We start from the raw sequence: 16,338 nt of genomic DNA on the forward strand, positions 1-16,338 counted from the left end.
GGCTTCCCTTCCTCTGGTCCACATGGCAGCTGGTGGCATCTTTCTAAACTATACATTGGACCACATTGCTCCCCTGTTAAACTCTTCAGTGGCGCCTGCTGACCCCAGGCTGATGCATCTGGCAGGGAAGGGCAGGCTAGGCCCAGCAGCCTGATTGCTCTACATCCCCTACTTCTGGAGTCCCAGGGGCCCCTGACCTGCGCAGTTCCCCACCACACCCTTCTAGACCTCCACACCTTTGCTGGGGCTGTTCCCTCACAGCCCTCATCTGAATGAAGGAGTGAGGCCTCAGCAGAGGGGCTCAGGGTTCAGAAGTCACAATGATGGTCTCTTCACCAACCCCAGCCAGTTCCCTACTCTATGGCCCCAGGGATAACTAAAGACCTGAGGCCTGGCTCAAACAGGCCATTTCTCTCTGACAGCTGGTAGTGTCTGTGCATTTATTGCATGCTTGCAGTCTGCACACCAGAAAGGTGACCAGCCCCTCACACCTTCAGATCTACCCAGCTAGAAACAGAACGGAGAAAGGAGGCTCCAGCAATGTGGCCAATTTCATCCCTCCAAACAAAAGGAGGGAGTGCCTTATGTGTGTGGCCCTACGGGGTGTCTCTGCAGGACCAGGGACCCTGCCCACATGGCTGACACTAGCAGCCCTGGAGCTCTGTGGGTGGAGGGTGAGGTGCTCACCCCCTACTTCAGCTTCCAGTCCTGGGGAATGGGGGTCTGTTTTCTACCTCTGAGGCCTGTGTCACCTTGCAGGCACTCAGTATTTTATCCCATCACCTGACCCTAGCTGTGTGTTGGGCACATAGTAGGCAGATAATAGGAACCTGATGACTGACTGGCAAGTGTCAGCCCTGCCCCCTGCAGACCTGGAGTAGAGCCAGAGTGACTTCAGCAATCCAGCTCATCTGGGGCCACCTGTGGCCTGCTCAGGACCTCAAAGTCATTCCCTCCCTACCTTCCATTCTCTGAGGTGAGGTGGGGGCACAGCTACCAGCCAGTCCATGGCAAAGACATGAGGGAGACTAGAAATGAGCATCAGAAAGGCAGAACTAATAGATCCACCTCTCTAGGATGTCTGGGCAGATGTTGCACAGCACACACTTCACAGAATGTGCTCTTCACATTTATGGTGCATCTACAGTGTACAACCACCCCAAGTGGGTACTGTTGGCCCCATTGACAGATGAGAAAACTGAGACGCAGAGAAGTAAATGGCAGTCCTGATAGGTGCAGCCAGGTCACCTGGCTCCAATTTCCCTTTCCTCACTACCTTTCTCACCAAGGCTGAATACAAATGATATGCAAACATATTCAAAATATGTAAATGAGCACTGTCCAGAACCAAGCCCCCCTACCTCCAGAACAAGTTTCCAGAGGAAGGATAACAAAGTCCTCACACTATTCCCCTTGTCCTGCTGCCTCAATTCCCACAAAACAAGATCCTCACCCCTTTTTCCCAGTCCCCTGAAGGTTATATTTGTCACCCACCCCCACCGAGCCCTTAGTGAAGATCCCAATAACCTTCTTCTCTCCCTGTGGATTGCCGGCCTCATCCACCTCCTCTTCTGTTCTTCCACCCATCATCATCACCTTGGACCCCCAGATCTCTCTACCCCAGCCTGGTGACTTCCCCACCAACTCTTAATTTAATTTGCCAATATTTGGGAGGGAGCAGGTTCATATAATGGTCTTGCTGTCCTGGCTCCAGGACTGAAGTTCCCGACTGTCAGGGGGTCACTGTGTTGCTAGTTTCTGCTTTTATTCTTGAGAATGGCCCAGTAGTTTGAATTATTTCTCTGGGACCTATTCAAGAGTAGAATTACAAAGTAAACTTTAAAGCTTCTGATACACATTGCCAAACTCCTTTCCACAAAAGTTGTTTGAGAATGCCTGTTTCATAGCCTCATTACCAGCTCTGGGTTTTAGCATTAAATTTATTTATTTTTATTTTATTTATTTATTTATTTATTTTTTGTGAGGAAGATCAGCCCTGAGCTAACATCCATGCTAATCCTCCTCTTTTTGCTGAGGAAGACCGGCCCTGAGCTAACATCTATTGCCAATCCTCCTCCTTTTTTTTCTCCCCAAAGCCCCAGTAGATAGTTGTATGTCATAGTTGCACATCCTTCTAGTTGCTGTACGTGAGACGCAGCCTCAGCATGGCCAGGGAAGCAGTGCGTAGGTGCGCGCCCAGGATCCGCACCCGGGCCGCCAGTAGCAGAGCGCGTGCACTTAACCGCTAAGCCACGGGGCGGCCCTAAATTTTTTTTTTTTTTTTTTATAGTTTAGTGGATAATGATGCCTGTTTACATTTTCCAGGATATTTAAATTGTATTCTGGGGCTGGCCCAGAGGCGTAGTGGTTAAGTTTGCTGGTTCTGCTTCTGTACCCCGGGCTTCCCCGGTTCGGATCCTGGGCGTGGACCTACTCACCGCCTATCAAGCCATGCTGAGGCAGTGTCCCACATAGAAGAGCCATAGCTCTACAACTATGATATACAACTAGGTATTGGGGCTTTGAGGAGAAAAAAGAAAGAGGAAGATTGGCAACAGATGTTAGCACAGGGCCAATCTTCCTCAAAAAGAAAAAATAAATAAAAATAAATTGTATTCCTTCCCTTTTGTGATGTGCTGCCTCAATCCTTCCCCTACATATTGAAGGAGTTTGTATTTTTCCCATAGATTTGGGTGTGTCAGACATACGCCCTCCCTTGGCATTGTACTCCACACGAGGGTAGGTTCAGAATAGGACCAAACTGCCTGCCCCAGATTGCTTACCCCAGACGTGTGTTTCAAACTCTTTAACACAGCAGCAGAATCTTATCTTAAACAATCTCACACAGCACCTCTTTATACAAAACATTAATAAGTAGCCTGTGACGGGAGGCCTGGAACACCACCTTCTCCCCTGGTTCCAGGAGCCCCTGTCTTACCTGAGGGGCCGCTGGGACCTTCTTGTCCTTCCGTCTGCAGAGGGAGCGTCACTGCGGAGTCAAGGACCTGAAAGGAGACGAGCAGTTCACAGAGGTGCCCGGAACTCAGTCCATAGCCGCTCAGCAGCCCAGTACAGGTGAGCCAGGTACAAAGACCAAGGGGCCCCACCTGCTCAGGAGGCACCGCCACACCCTGCAGGTCGCCAAGGAGAGGGTGTGGGCCCGGCTGTCCCAGCGGAGAAAGTGCAGCCGGAGGGCGTGGGGGCGGAGGTTTATGAGACAGACCTGGATAGGCCCGGGAGGTAGGAGGGTTGACAAGTGGGTAGGACTCCGCGGACGGGTGGGATGAGACCTCCACGTGGCCAGCCGGACCCGGGCCAGGGCGGGGATGTGCGGGGTGAGGGGCGGGGAGAGGCGAATTCAGAGCTGTAGCCGCGGGGCCTGGGTTTGATCTGATAGGCAAAGGTAGAACAATCGGAGCTCTCCCCAGGAGCTTCATGTAATCTCAGCCTCGCAAAGATAACTGGGGGTGGGGGAGAGTTCAGCCCAGGCCCGGGGTGAGGGACAGTGGCTACCGGGACGTGAGTGGGGTAAGGGAGGAAGCCGCGTTGAGAGGAAGAACTAGAGGGATTTAGCAGCAGATGAGGGGGAAGGTAGACAGGCCGGCGAAGGGGAGGCTCAGCCGAGACACTTTGTGAACCCATGGGGGTCTTCGGAGGGAACAGGTGGGAGGGCACTCGTGTGAGCGGAGGCCTTTGGACACGACACAACCGGCTCCCCGCATCCCTCACAGACCCAGCCGGAGGACCCGCTGCACCAGACTCTCGCGCCGCAGAGGGATTCTGAGGCGGGGGTCCCGCTCTCTGGCCCCGCCCCGCCCGTCTAGCCCCGCCCCAGGCCTCAGGTGCTGGCCTCACCCCCGATTTCTGGTCCCGGCCTCGACACTCTGGCCGGGCCCACTGATTCCCGGCCCCACACAGCTCTCTGACTCGCCCCCTGGCCTCAAGCGCGGTCCTGGCTCCTTAGTCCAGCCCCCGACTTTCCAGGCTCTTCCTTGGCTCCTGACCCCATCCCCTGGACTCAGGCCCAGGAAGTTCAGCCCCTTTCGGAGTTCCTTGGCTCTCCACCTTTTCAAGCCAGTTCTGCTGCCCAGCCCAAAATACTCTTACCACCTCCACATCCCAGAGGCAACCGTTAATCCCCAGGGCCCCTCTGGATCAGCCCCCATCCTTTATATACATTTATTTTGCAAATCACACAACTGTTTCAGAAGAATCTGTAATTAGAATCCCAATCCCTCTGTGCCCAAGCCAAAGATGTTGCAGAAGGGCTGGCGGGAGTATTTCCTCACTTGGCAAACGGTTGGCTCTCCTCATTAGGAATCTACCTTGAAAAACTCCAGTGAGGCCTGAGTTCTAATCCTGGATCTGTCATCCATCAGCTGAAGGGTCTTGGGTAAGTCATTTAACCTCTGAGCCTCAGATGCTCCCTCCCCTGTAACACCGGGGGTCACAGGACCAAGCGAGCATGGGAACTTGATGCTGCCAGATCAGGGTGGGAAGAAGGAAGACAGAGCCCCTAGGTCCTCGCTCTACACGAGGTGACCTGTGTGCCCCTAGGGGCCCTTATTTCCATGTGGACACCCTAGCTTGTTTCCTCTGAGTAAAGCACCTGGCAGGCACCCCTCTCCACCCAAAGCCTGGGGAGTCCAGCCTGCTGGGAGGACAGAGGGTGACCTGCTGTCCTGGCCTCCAGGGGAGGTCCTGTCCCCTGTACCTGGGATGCCTGCCTCCTCACCCTCAGTAGGCTGATGATCTGCATGAATGCCTATCCCTCATCCTCTTGCTGGGCTAACCTGACCCTAGACCACAGGCTGGCAAGTATCTGGAAGTGGACACAAAGGAGGCAGGCCTCTCTTGAGGCATCCAGCCTGTGGGACTCTCAGCTCCCACCACCCTCTCTAGAAGTGAGTGAGGAGGAGCTCACTCCTCATCTCTCAATGAGAAGTTTGTCAAGGAGAGTCTTTGTCCTCAGGCGTTTCCAAACTGTCGCCCACCAGCTGCACAGCCTCTCTCCCCTACCAAGCTCTTCTGAAAAATCTTGTGTGTCTTTTCAAAATAGAATTAAATGACAAGAACTGACTATTTAGGGAGGGGTTCCTGAGGGGAAATGGAATCTCTTCAACCTTGAAATTACAGCAGCTTTTCTTTTCTCAAAAGAAAAGAAAAACATGTCAGATCATTGATATTCTGAGCCAGACCTTGTTTTGAAGTATGCTCTCCTCTGTCCTTTCACAAACTACAGCCCTTCTCCTTCTTTGAAAATAAGATCACATCAAGTCAGGGATTAGAAATGGGAAAACTTCAATCAGAGCCTCCCTCTGCCAGTACACACCTCAGTACACTCCAAGGCCTGCAGAATCAGCTCCCGCTACAGCCCAGCATCATCATTCAAAACGCACCCGGTAAGAAATGGTGAAACAGAAGGACCTTTCATCCCCGACTGAGCAAGCAAGGCCTGCAGCGCTGCTCTCCTAGTTCCGGAAGCTGGTGGTGCCTGGGCCGAGTGAAGTCGGAGCCTCTTGCTTAAATAGGCAGTGGGAGTGGGGCAGGGCGAGCCTAGGGGACAGGCATGGAAAGTGGGCCGTTTACCCAGCACAGCAAGGCAGTGTCTTTAGAGCCAGCAGTGGTCCTAAGCACGCGCCTGCCTGCTTGTCCAGCAGGAGCCTCAAGCCCACAGGCCCCTAGACCACAGACCAGCACCTGGGGTGACCCGTGATGGACGTGCAGCTCCAAGTGAGACTACGTCCCTGGACGCACAGAGCTTGGTCCAGCTTCCTGGATACCTCTATGTCTCCTGAGACACAGCCTATGCAGCAGAACCAGCTGTGGAGTTGGGCAGATCTGCTCCCCAGATCAGTAAGTAGTGGCCTCAGGCAGAGCATGTCTCCAAGCCTCAGTTTCTTGAAATGAAGATAATAATACCAACTTCACAGGTCCAGAAATATTGTTTGTCAAGGGCCTGGCACCAAGGAGGTTGGTTTATTTATCCACATGGTGATGCTGGGGCCAGATACCTTCAACAAGATTCAAGCCCAGAAAGGTTTGGTAACATATACAAAGTCACATAGTCCTCTGCTGAGTGTGCTGGTCAGACTTCATGCAGACATGAGACCAGGTTGTGTTGGCAGAAGCCCCTTGAGGTGAGGGTGCGGAGCAGCTGCTGGCCTTGGGGAAAGGTCTTGACTGAACTGTGGTGAAGGAGTTACCCCTAGACCCCCAACACCAAGGGAAGGGAAGAGGCATGGCTGGACAGGCATGCACAGATGGCCTGTCTGTGTGTTTGGTTGAGACCTTAGAGGGGTGCAGAAGTACCCCAGAGTAACTGCTATCAATGGCTGGTGAGAGGAGCTGCCCCCACTCCCCAAATTCATATGTTGAAGCCCTAATCCCCCCTGTGGCTATATTTGGAGATGGGGCCTCTAAGGAAGTAATTAAGGTTAAATGAGGTCATAAGAGTGGGGCCCTGATCAGAGAGCTCCCACTGCCTTGCATATGCATTGCAGGAAGGCCCTGTGAGGCCTGCATGGCCAGGAAGAGAGATCTCACCAGAAACCAAATCAGCCAGAATCTTGATCTCAGACTTCTAGCCTCCAGAACTGTGAGAAAATAAATTTCTTTTGTTTAAGCCGTCCAGTCTCTGATATTTTGTTATGGCAGCCCCAGCAAACTAATACAAATGGATGGTATCAAGGGGTGGCTAGAGAGCATGGAAAAGGACCAGGAATGAATTCAGAGGTTTCTAGTTCAGGCAACAGTATGGGCACTGAAGTCGCTCACTGGCCAGGGGTGGGGTGGGTAAAGGCAGAGTTGTGGTGTGGAGGGATATTTGCATGGCTGTGACCACGTGGCAGTGGGATATTCAGACCCAGAACTCAGAGAAGAGGTCTGGGCTGGAGCAGGATTTGGGAATTATTAGAGTGTAGGTGAAGTCTTAGGAGTGGTTACATTTTGTCAGGTCATTTATTCTTTCTTTTTCAATTGGTCTATTCTAATTCCAAAGTCTTGTTATATCAGCTTTTGTCTTTTATATTTTTGTAAAAAGTCATTCTCCTTTGCTTTTAAAAAGTATAATTGTGCACAAATTCTCCCCTATTTTTAAATGACTTTGTTTTCTTCTACTTGTACAGAGCAAGTCTTGTTTAGGAGCATAACTGATACGCGATTAGAATACACACATGTGGTTAGAATTGCACATTTTTTCCTGAAGTTCTTCTTATCTTTACTATTTGTGATGTCATTTCTTTTGTCATTCTTATCCAATTTCAGAAGAACATATCTTCCTTCACTTCAGCTTGCTAGATAATTTATCATTCAAAATTTTAACTAGCAAATGCTTATTTCTTTCCCTTAGAGTTAAATTTAAAAGTCACAATATGTGGGGGCCAGCCCAGTGGTGTAGTGGTTAAGTTCTCACGCTCTGCTTCAGCAGCTCCGGGTTTGCAGGTTCGGATCCCGGGGGCAGATCTACTCACCGCTCATCAAGCCATGCTGTGGTGGCTGAGCTGTTTTTACATCTCTGGAAACTTTTCTTGTTTTTTTTTTGTGAGAAAGATCAGCCCTGAGCTAACATCCATCCTAATCCTTCTCTTTTTTTTGCTGAGGAAGATCAGCTCTGAGCTAACATCTATTGCCAATCCTCCTCCTTTTTTTCCCTAAAGCCCCAGTAGATAGTTGTATGTCACAGTTGCACATCCTTCTAGTTGCTGTATGTGGGACGCAGCCTCAGCATGGCCGGAGAAGCGGTGCATTGGTGCGCGCCCGGGATGCCAACCTGGGCCGCCAGTAGCGGAGCGCGTGCACTTAACCGCTAAGCCAGGGGGCCGGCCCGAAACTTTTCTTGTATTATTTATTTCCTGATGTTTCCCTCAGCATATGCCTCATCCCGTTCATCTTTCTCTCTCCAATTTTAGGGCTCTGACACATTTCCCATTTTCCAAATCAGTTATTTGCACCTCTGTTTGTTTTCTTCATCTACATTTCTGGTTTGATGTTTTACTTTATCCTCAACATCACTGATTTCTTTGTTCTATTGTTTCAGTTATGCCAGCTACTACTTCCAGATGTTTTTCAATTCTTTTATAGTTTTCACCATGGAATTATAGCCATTTTTTGTTCTGATCTGTTCTTGTTAGTAATTTTCTTTTGTCATTTATTTCTTTTCTTTTTTTTTTGTGGGGAAGATCAGCCCTGAGCTAACATCCATGCCAATTCTCCTCTTTTTTTTTTTTTTTTTGCTGAGGAAGACTGGCCCTGGGCTAACATCTGTGCCCGTCTTCCTTCACTTTATATGGGACGCCGGCACAGCATGGCCTGACCAGCAGTGCATTGGTGCCTGCCTGGGATCCGAACCTGGGCCGCCAGCAGCGGAGCACGCGCACTTAACCACTATGCCATGGGCCCGGCCCCTGTCATTTATTTCTTTCAAAGTAATTACCTAATTCATCTTGTTTGTTCCTGAGGCCTTTCAGATTCTGTCATTTAAAAAACAAATGAATTTGCATTTATGGAGGGCCTACTGTGTGCAGACACTGCTGTTCATTATTTAGCACTTGTGGCGGCCTGCTTCCCTTCTGAGTTTAGTGTAGCAGAATTCTGCAGTTAGAGCTGCTTTGAGGGAGGTTCTGATTAAGATTTATTCTCTCTTGTTCCAAAAAAGATTTAAGGTGACTTAAATTGTGTTCTATGTATAATATAATGAGGCCTTTTTTTTTTTTTTTAAAGCAGTAAGGGAATTAGGGCTAAGGGAAAAGAAGGGGAGAAAAGACAAGAAGCAGTCACTCAGAGAGGAAGATAAAGTGAGTGAGGGGAGGGCCTCTTTATTCTGATGGTGGCCTCAGGTGGGCACAGAGGGCATATGTCTTATGACTGAGGCCTGTCCTATTGATTTTTGTTGATAGCGTTGACCCCTTGTTTTAACTTCTTACTTGAATGGCTGCAGCACAGAAGAGGCCCCCGTGATGTGACTCACTCAGCAAGCGCTCTGGGTGGGAAGCACTTTTTTTTTCCCCAGTTGGGATGGAATTGAAAAGAAACAGAGGCAAGATACACTCATGACAGTGTGGGCCGGCTGGACGGCACCTGCTGCACGTAAACAGTGGAACATTTGCCTCCTGCTCATCTTCCAAAAGTCAGTATTGATTGAGCAACTAATTAGCTGTGTTTTTCCTGTGCTCTGAATCAGATAGTTTCTTTGCTTGGGGTGGCGAGTGTAAACTGGGTGAGAGGAAAGCTTCTCGGGGGCTCTCTGTTCCCATAGAACTCCAGAGTGGCCTCACTTCACACCTCTCAGGAAACAGTTTTCCAAGTGACGGATTGATTGGTGTATGGGTGGTTACCAAAAAAGAATCTATTTCATTAGCTGTTTGTCTTGCAAAGTGAAATGGTTTTTTAAAACTTTATCAAAATGTCATCATCCCAGGGTTTAAGAACGTGCCTCTGGCTTTGAGGGAAGATCCACAGATCCCACAGGTAAAGAGCTGTCACGTCAGGGTCTCACTAGAGCTTGAGCATTGAGCTTGGCCATGGCTGCCCAGCCTGAGACTCTCTTGGGGGGGGGGCACCCAGGGGCAGCTGGGCACCAAAGGGATGTTGCCAAGCCTCAACCTTGTACCTGAACTTTTTTTTTTTTTAAACACGTCTAGGGAGATAAAAATCTAGAGATTCATACACATGTGAGACCGTGTATTGGTAACTTTGCTTTTCTGTTTGCAGAGGAAATAGAAAACATGCCACTTCCTCATTTTTTTAGATGAAAAACAAGGAAATATATTAAACAATTAAAAAGTATTTAGTTTCCTAGTGGTGGCAGTTAAATAAGAGAGAAAGACAGAGGGAGACTGAAAGCAGTGGAGAGAAGGCAGGGGGCAGAGTCCTGTCCCCTGGGCCCCTCAGCTCTGTGCCTGGCCTGAGCTGACCAGCCCCACCCTCCCTGCTCCAGCTACAGAGCTGCCAGCCTCGGAGAGCCGAGCTCCCAACAGTCAGTTGGGCAGAGGCCCTGTCCTTGGCCCCTCCCTCACCCTCAACCTATCCTGTTCAGAGTCAAGGCCAATCACTCCTACCTCTGCAGTCTGTTTCCAGTCCCTGCTTTCCTGTCCATCACCTCCCCTTAGGCCTCCTCATTTCTTGCCATGGTTGCACAACGATTAGCCTTGCATTTAGGCCCCTCTGTCATGGTCCATGTCCAAACGTGTGATCCCCACTATAAGCCACTCTGAGTTCATTCTGCCCTTGTCCAGCATCTCCAGATCTCCCTCCACACACAGAACAAATCCCTCTACCTGGCCTGGCTTGGGGCCCTTGGTGATGCAGCCCTGCCCTCCTCAGCCTTATTTCTGCCTTTCCCTCCCTCCCACTGCTTCGTTCTGATGGCCCCAACCTCTAGCTTTCATCTTTCCTGGAACATGCCATGCTCTTTCACGCCCCCATGCCTTTGCACATGCTGTCCCCTGTGTCTGGAACACCTTCCCCGGTCCATCCACCTGGCACCTATCCTCTAAGACTCAGCTCTATAGCTGTCAACCCCATCCCCTCAATCACACACCCACAGGGCTTTGTACTGGCAGCCTAGAGCTCCCATGAGCACCGAGTGCAGAGTCTAGTCCCTGAGAGGCACTCACGGAACCTTGGTTGAATTAATAAAATGGTTTGTAGCCAGGCCAGAATGTCAGGCACCAAAAGGTTCAATTTCTTCTGTACATACCAGGTGGCACAGCAGGAGTTATGCCTGTGTTATGCCAATTGGGACTGCTCCCAATTGTTTCAACTAGTGCATCAATTAGGCTGCCTTGTATAAAGAGTAATATGCAAAAATGTAGCCTTAAAGGTTAAAAGACTTGTGTGAACTCACATGCATGCAGTGGTAGAACCTACAGATTGCTGAGATCATCATCACCATCATCATCAACATTTTGGGGGCACCCGCTGTGTGCCAGGCACTGTGCTAAGAGTGTTACATGCACATCCTCTTGTTTAATCCTCTAAACAGCCTGGGGAGGTTAGGTATTATAGTTCCCATACTCAGAGAGGAAAACTGAGGCTTGGGGAGGTTAAGTGACTTGTCTGGAGTCACACAGCTAGAGAGTGGCAGAGCCTAGACTCTGTGGTTGACTCTATGGCCTCGCAGGGCTCCCTGATGCTCAGGAGGCACCCACAGGCAGGGGAGGAACACCTCAGTGGTCTGGGAAGGCTTGTAGCCACCTCCTCCCCTCTTTGCTGCTACCACCCTCTGTCCCAGAGGGATCTGAGGTGGATGCTGCTGCTATTTGTCCTTAACACCTGAGTGTGAATTGGTCCACAGGCTGTTGTCTTGGATGTCTCTCTGGGCAGAGAGCTGGTGAGGCTTGGAAGGTATGAACCAGCAGGAGCCAGGTAGAGTACTGTTGGGGGGCAGGGGAGACAGTGGGGGACACCCTGGTCAAGCCCCATTGTCTCTCACAGGGGTCCTTCAGCCTTGTCCCCACTGTCCATTCTCCACACAGAAACCGGAGTGATCTTTCTTCATGAGCACCCTCCCAGCTTAAAACACTTTCATTGCCCCCAGGATAAAATCCATGCCCTGAGCATCATCCTCTCCTGTTTCACTCTTGGCCAATCTTATCCTCCTCTGCTTGTGCCTCCAGAGCCCTCCTCCTGTGTCTTCCCGTGGTCCCTTGTCTCTCTCAGGACCGGCCTTTCCTCGTGCTGTCCCCTCACGCTGGAACCCGCCGTCTTGCCTGGCTGGCTGCTCCTCACCTTCAGGTCTCAGCTGAAAAGTCTCTTTTTCAGGTAAGCCTTCCTGATCTCCCCTTGTGTTCAGTATTAGGGCCTCCTGCATGGAGTACCCATTGCTCTGAAGGGGAGCAAAATATGCCACCTCAAAATATGCCATTTTGGCATATTGATTATTTTGAATTAAAGTTATTTAAGAAACAGCTGGTGCTGGGGCTGGCCCCGTGGCTTAGCAGTTAAGTGCACGTGCTCCGCTACTGGCGGCCCGGGTTCGGATCCCGGGTGTGCACCGACGCACCACTTCTCCGGCCATGCTGAGGCTGCGTCCCACATACAGCAACTAGAAGGATGTGCAGCTATGACATACAACTATCTACTGGGGCTTTGGGGGACAAAAAAGGAGGAGGATTGGCAATAGATGTTAGCTCGGAGCTGGTCTTCCTCAGCAAAAAAGAGGAGGATTAGCATGGATGTTAGCTCAGGGCTGATCTTCCTCAAAAACAAACAAACAAAAAAAGAAACAGGTGGTGCAAGAAGGACACTCTGACCCTCCTTTGTCCCCCTGAAAGCAGAAAATAAATCTCTCATGTGAAAGGTACCTTTCTTGTACCAGGAGGGTATAAGGCGTCCTTGTCACCAGAGATAGGGAATTCAAGGCCAAGAAGGCTGTAAAAACTAACCTTGTTACTTCCTCCCTAATTTACTATCCCACCCCCAAAATTGTCTTGTTAATTCTTCACAAAGTTTTTTTTTTTTTAATTCTGTGAGGAAGTTTGGCCCTGAGCTAACATCTGTGCCAATCTTGCTCCATTTTGTATGTGGGACACTGCCACAGCATGGTTTGACGAGCCGTGTGCAGAACCGGGCCTAGGATCCAAACCCGCCAACCCTGGGCCACTGAAGTGGAGCATGTGAACTTAACCACTACACCACTGGGCCGGCCCACACACAGTTATTGTTTCTTGTCTAAAAGGTATAAAAGCTGCCTGCTTTGGTCACTTCTTTGAGTCTCATATTTTTATGGGCTCCCATAAGTATGAAATTAAATTTGTTTTTCTGCTATTAATCTGTCTATGTCAATTTAATTATTAGACCAGCTGAAGAACCTAGAAAGGAAGAAGGAAAAATTTTCCTTCCCTCTGGCTCCCAGCCCTGCCTCAGGTGAGCTCTGGAGGGGCTGAGACTGGGGGTCATATGTCAAACAGTCCTGGCCACCTACATACAGACAACGCTATGGAGAAAACAACTAAGGGGAGGAATATGCCCCAAATGCGACCCTCCAAAAGGAGAGGCTAAATCTGTTCTGGGATGTTGGGGCCTCATAGTGGGAGGAGGACTGTCGAAGAGGCAGGCTGGCGCCTGGAACGTGCCAGGGCTGTGGACACATGGACCCCGTGCTGAAGCCGTAGCTGTGGATGCCTGCTCTCAAGGAGGGCAGGTGGAGGAAAAAAGGGGGTCAAGGAGAGAACGTCGGGACGCATCCCAGTTTGGGCTTGGTGAGGAGAGAGGAGCCAAAAAGAGCACTTGGGAGAAGGCGGAAGAATGCAGAAAAGGTGGCTAAAATATAGCACTGTTTTTATTTAGTTCTCAGATAATCTTACTTTTTTTCTTTTTCACTTAGAATAGCTGGAAAAGGAGGGCCCTACGTGGCAATCCCTGCAATGAGAAAACCATGTGTCAAAGCTGTTGCCGAATCCCTTGCTCTATTTTTACCTTCCTGACACTACTTCTTTGAGCCTGAGGAGGGATCCTGGCCTGAGGTGGCCCGAGCCGGCGTCTCCGAGGCAGATGTGGCCAGCCTTCACCTTGTTCTCCAGAAACCACCAAAAAGCCGGTTATTCATGTCTCTTGACCAGAAATAAATGCATTAGACAAATGTTCTCAGGCAATCTTGAGGGATGTGAACATAAAATTACCCCATAAATTACTTTTGTTTCCTTTCCTCAGCTCAAAGTTGGCTTTTTTGTTCGCATTAGTTACATTAAAATTGGACGGTAATTAATGCTCTTAAAGTAGAATGTCCATATTCCTAAGTTTAGGAAGAAAAACCACCTAGGAATGAAAAAATGTGGACATATGTGAAATGCCATTCTATTAGCCACAGAATCCTTTATGAGCCTCAGTAGGGAGCGCCCGTCAAGTGGGATTTGTGGCAGAACACACCAAGGCAGACCGTGTCTGCGGTTCCCTTTCTCTCTGTTCCCGGCTCCAGGTCAAGGAAGCCTTTGACACCCGTAGCCAGAAGCTCTGGGGCTTTGCCAACCTCTAATTACATTTCTTTTTTTAAATATTGATAAACAGTTCCTCTGTTGCTTCAAATGTTTTTAAACACTGAACCTGTAGCTGTTGGCTCTGAACAAGGAGAGCAGAGCCTCTAGGCTTCCTTAGGCCCACAGAGCCTCTCCCTGCACCTCGGGGCTCTTGGACTTGCATTCAAACACTGAAGGAAGAAAACTGTCTCTTTGGGCGAGGGTGTGTGTGTGGGGGTCACTTCAGGATTCAAAATCAGGCCTGGCTAGGCTCTAGGGTCAGGCCCTGCTCTCCCCAGATGGGGACTTCTGGCCTCTCCTACTACCTGGGCTCCTACTCTGGGATCAGGGTGGAGGTGTGGGACTGAGGCAGGAGGGGCCACCATCCAACTCCACTGCCCTGTCGCCTGATGCCCCACTGCACATCCAGTCACCACTTTGCTTTACTGGTGAATGCCAGTCCCTGGTTCCACAGGCTTCGGATGTAAAAAGGACAACACTAGTGTCCTCCCCACCAACATGTCTGCTACCTGGGATGGAGGGGAGTGGGACTGGAAGGGACCCCCTTCAAGTCTCATGGAGTCTAGAAGAGCTAAGTCCATCCATCCCATCATGGGGACACCCACACAGAAGGACCCTCCAGGCCCAGGCTCCCCCAGAGGCAGCTGACTGCAGTGTGTGGGGAGGGCAGTGGTCCCCATTCCTCCTGGATGACTCAGAGCCCAGTCAGCTGCTTCTTGCCCAGACTGCCAGGTTCCCTGTCCTCATTGATTAGAAGACTTGGCCAGCAGCCAGGTAACAACGTCACTTCTGTAGCGACCGTGTCCAGAGAGGAGTGCCTTGTTACAAATGAGGCATGTCAGTGACGTCCATGGTACCCCGAAGCCCTTGGCTCCACGAAGCCGAGGCCAAGTTCCTGACGTCATCACACCTCCCCACTCTACACCACAGCAGGGCAGCAACTATTGTCACCACAGTTTTACAGATGAGGAAACTGAGGCCCAGAGAGGTAAAGCATGCTGCTCAAGATCACACTGGAGGAGTTGGGATTTGCACCCAGGTCCATCTGACTCTGAAACCATAGCTCTTCTCAATCCATCCTGCCACAGAGCCTCCTGGTCCCACTTCCTGCCTTTGGCAAGTGGCCTCTGGAAGGGGCTACCTTCAAATACATGCATCAGGGGTGAGGTGGTCCTGGGTAAGGATCCAGGGCTCTGTGGAAGTACCAGCAGCCATGGTGCTTCTTGTGGGGTCTTGCCCAGCTCTGCTGGAGTGTCCTGCTTAGTTAGGGGACCTTGGCATGACTCATTTGGGCTGCAATTTTAAGAAGTAATTATGGTCAGCTTGGTGACCATCAGGCCCTTCTGCTACATCCCAGGAAATGGACCTAATCCTATTATAGGGTAAATCAGATATAATCAACTCCCAATTCAATATGGTGGCTCTGAGTAACATTTATCAAGATACAGAAGCTGGCCAGTGAGTTAGACAACAGTGGTGGTCAGATTCGACTCAGACAAGAAGAACCAACCTGCACTTTCTGACAGTTTTTAGAAAATTAAGTGGAAGAAACAAACTTTCTCAGTACCATATGTTATAGGTATACACACTCATGTGTTCTAGACACAGATGGGGACATCATTCAGACTGGCCATGTGCACACCTGCAACCTCATCCTGCCATGGTCACATCCTTCAAATCTTGACAAAGGTGCCTAGACACCTGGAACACTGCCCTGTTCAAAATAGAACCTGGGCGATCAGCCAGTGTGTGGGGTTGGCCACTCCTTCCCCTTCTGTGCCTGAGGATCCTGAGGATCGTAAAACTCATGTACATGGCACACTTCTGACCAGTTCTGAGTAGGAGAGAATTTCTCTTCTGAGTGATGCTTTGGAAGTCACATAGGCCAAATAATAATCAGATTATTGGGTGATTGTGATTGGATCCTTAACTTTTGGGTTGGATTGAACTTGCTGTCCCTGCTTCCTTCCTCACTGCCAGCCCAGCTGACCAACAGCGATCCCACACTTCTCTGCAAACTCACAGAGGCAGTGGCCCCTGAGAGCCAACAATGTTCCACAGACTCTTACCTCAGCCTCTCTCAGCTGCATGGGCCTGCCTTCCAGACCTTCCTGCAAGCTCTTATTGGTGCCCCTTCACCCACACTAGGGCTGGCTAGTGACCTTCCTCTGATCCATCAAGTACCCCCCTTTGGATCCTTGCTTCCCCAGCTCCTCTCACAATTGGTAAGGTCTAATTCCTGTAATAAATTCCTTATTCTATGATACTTATAGTGATTCTGCCTCCACGATTGAACCCTAAGCAATACAGTGCTCTCTCTCTCCAGGCCTCAGTTTCTTTCTCCTGAAAAATGGAAATGGTG

The 16,338-nt window shown here is 50.1% G+C and overlaps 1 protein-coding gene and 1 long non-coding RNA gene across 8 annotated transcripts in view; one reads left to right on the forward strand and one right to left on the reverse strand.

Moving 5' to 3' along the window:
• The window catches only part of SMPD3 (sphingomyelin phosphodiesterase 3), a 32,978-nt gene extending 27,545 nt beyond the window's left edge, over positions 1 to 5,433 (reverse strand). Inside the window, exons 1-2 of one of the 3 annotated variants that reach the window (XM_058528100.1) lie at positions 5,400 to 5,433; positions 2,939 to 3,005 (exon numbers count right to left, since the gene is read on the reverse strand). The gene's annotated coding sequence lies outside the window, so the exon portion shown is untranslated. Of the gene's footprint in view, positions 1 to 2,938; positions 3,006 to 3,107; positions 3,723 to 5,399 lie in introns of those variants that run through there. The other 2 variants (XM_058528099.1, XM_058528098.1) reach the window with 2 other exon arrangements.
• On the forward strand, positions 4,322 to 15,172 carry LOC131396132 (uncharacterized). 5 transcript variants are annotated; one of them, XR_009216424.1, is made up of 8 exons: positions 4,322 to 5,402; positions 5,658 to 5,856; positions 6,504 to 6,598; positions 9,419 to 9,468; positions 11,619 to 11,763; positions 12,542 to 12,679; positions 12,799 to 12,867; positions 13,328 to 15,172. It is a non-coding gene; the product is annotated as an uncharacterized LOC131396132 (long non-coding RNA). The 5 variants fall into 5 exon arrangements; XR_009216423.1 differs by lacking the exon at positions 12,542 to 12,679; XR_009216426.1 differs by lacking the exon at positions 12,542 to 12,679 and having other exon boundaries at positions 13,333 to 15,172.
• The last annotated feature ends 1,166 nt before the right edge of the window (positions 15,173 to 16,338 follow it).

The sequence above is a fragment of the Diceros bicornis genome, chromosome 32 (genome assembly GCF_020826845.1).
Source record: "Diceros bicornis minor isolate mBicDic1 chromosome 32, mDicBic1.mat.cur, whole genome shotgun sequence".
NCBI classification, from domain to species: domain Eukaryota; kingdom Metazoa; phylum Chordata; class Mammalia; order Perissodactyla; family Rhinocerotidae; genus Diceros; species Diceros bicornis.